Consider the following 2,500-nt stretch of genomic DNA (forward strand, 5'->3'; position numbering starts at 1 on the left):
TGTGAGGTCAGCTGCCTGCTGCTCAAATAATATTTCAACAGCTGATGTGTCACGGTATGTATGTGTGTGTGTGTGTGTGTGTGTGTGTGTGTGTGTGTTGTGTGTGTGTGTGTGTGTGTGTGTGATGGTCTGAAAGCTGGGTCAGAAAACATGAGAGAATGAGAGATAAGGAATAATTCCGATGATAGGTGAGGTAAACGTTTTGTACACACACACACACAACACACACCCCACAAGACACACACACACAACACACACACCACACACAACACACACACACACACACACACACACAACACACACACACACACACACAACTTCATACTGATGGCAAACAACTGATACTCGTCCAAAAAAAAGAGGAGCAAGCAAGAGTGGAAGATTTATCAGCCCATAAACAGCCAGTGTTTCAATCCAAGTGGAATACGTTCGGGGTGGTGAAGAAATTAAATAAAGATGAGAGAGAAGAGGAGTGCAATGGAAAACATGGAGAGACATTTGCAAACAGCTGAGCCAGTACCCTGGGTGTTTCATCTGTTCACGGTTGATAAAACGTGATATCTATTAATTTGAATCAAGAAAGTCTCCTCTCTGGCTGGAAGAGAACTCTGCTTCCTCTGAATATACTTCAACTCAACACTGTAACATTTCAATCTAAATATTAAATAATCCATTCTTTAACAATTCATGTTTATAATATCCTGCTTTTATCTTGTTTTACTGTACATTTGTCTTCCACATGTATATTTTTAAACGCTATGTATTTCTATTTGAGACGTTTACATTTTGGGATTGTGATTTCTAGCTTTTAATTTCTCTAATGTTGGCAACGCTTGTGTTTTGATGCTGCTTGCAACTCAAACAGTTTCCACATTGGGATCAAGAAAAGTACTTCTTTATTTGATCTGCTATCTTTCTACTCGATACAAACTGTTTTATGCCTGTTCACACACTCCCCTAACTTACCCAACAGTGTTTTTTGTGTTAAACCCTCCCAGAATCTATTGACTTTCTGAGAGAAACAGTATAGTGTTGATCAGCAGGAACAGTGACCTTCAGGCTGCACACACACTAAGCTCATTATTTAAATGCCACCTCAGACATGGATTGAAGGCTGTGTGTGTGTGTGTGTGTGTGTGTGTGTGTGTGTGTGTGTGTGTGTGTGTGTGTGTGTGTGTGTGTGTGTGTGTGTGTGTGTGTGTGTGTGTGTGTGTGTGTTTTATATATCCATCTGACACACTACTACACTTTACTGAAAGACAGCATAAGGGGTTTAAGGAGGATAAACATCTGAAAATCTGTCCGAAATAATGCAGAGAGAACAAATAACACGTTTTTTTAAAATTAAAATTGCAATATGGACTAGTGCAATATTCACATCGCAATATTTATTAACGCTAAATATGTAAAAAGATCTGGTATTTCACGGACTTCATAAAAATGCCTTGTTTGGTACAGATCCTCTTAAAAATAAATAATCAATAATAAAAAGGGAAAAATATGTTGAATAATTGAAAAGCGTGGATTTACTGTACAGTATTTAATTTGATGTTATTTTATTCATTTTGGACATGAATATAGTTGATTTATTTTTACATTTACTTGTGCATTGTGTCGTTTGCTCCTCTCTCCGGCTCTATTTCATTTTGACTTTATTTAATGTGATTTTTATTATAAGTCTTTTTCTTCTAGCACCATTTATATTTCAGCTTTTTTCTTTGTATTTTTTCTTGCAATATTGATATTTTTAGTGTATATACATTTTTCCTTGCACTGCTTTTATTTTTACTGAATATATATTTTATTCATTTTCTGAGTTCTTGCGCTAATTTTATTTGTATTTTATAAAATATTTATTTCTTATTTGCTATTTTTTTTAATATTTTTTCCGGCACAATTATTATTTTGATATCTTAATTATATTGTACGTTGCAATGTTGTAGGATCCTGGGACTTCAGACTGTCACTATCGTGCATTTCATAAAGCCTTTGAAGCCCTTCCTGCTCTCAAGCACTCACATCCATCCCTCACTGAAATCACAGGAAAGCCAGAGATGATTTAAAGCCACGGCAAGCACAATGGAGAAGAAGTGCACCTGCAGAGGAAGAGGAAGATGAGTGCATGAAGAGATGAAGAGGAAGCACAAACACACACACACACACACACACACACAGAGAGAGAGAGAGAGAGTGTGAGGCTGATCAGGCACGGCTTCCTGCAGCTTTACCTGGCGGTCACGCTTTCTGGAGGCCAGAGACCAAGAGAGCTTGTGATTTGTAAGCTACGTGTCCAAGAGGAAGAGGAGGAGGGGAAGTGAGGAGGGAGAAGTGTCATTCAAAAAGAAAAAGATGACATTAGAGCAAGCTTTTCCTCAAAACGTCCCTCAAACAGCAGAGAAATCAGGAGAAGGAGCTTGGAGTGGGCTTCCTGTCAGCTGAGCAGCTTCGGACCCACATCGTGGTTACCTCACTACTTCTCTTCTTTTACAGTTATTGTAAA

The 2,500-nt window shown here is 38.0% G+C and overlaps 1 long non-coding RNA gene across 1 annotated transcript in view; it reads right to left on the bottom strand.

The window, feature by feature from the left end:
- Positions 1-2,210: 2,210 nt before the first annotated feature.
- LOC104960542 (uncharacterized) overlaps positions 2,211-2,500 on the bottom strand; it is a 2,539-nt gene continuing 2,249 nt past the window's right edge. The window contains exon 3 of the long non-coding RNA XR_799999.1: positions 2,211-2,282. This is a non-coding gene — a long non-coding RNA (uncharacterized lncRNA). The remainder of the gene's footprint in view (positions 2,283-2,500) is intronic.

Source organism: Notothenia coriiceps, unplaced genomic scaffold (genome assembly GCF_000735185.1).
Source record: "Notothenia coriiceps isolate Sejong01 unplaced genomic scaffold, NC01 NC01_scaffold00031889, whole genome shotgun sequence".
Classification (NCBI taxonomy): Eukaryota; Metazoa; Chordata; class Actinopteri; order Perciformes; family Nototheniidae; genus Notothenia; species Notothenia coriiceps.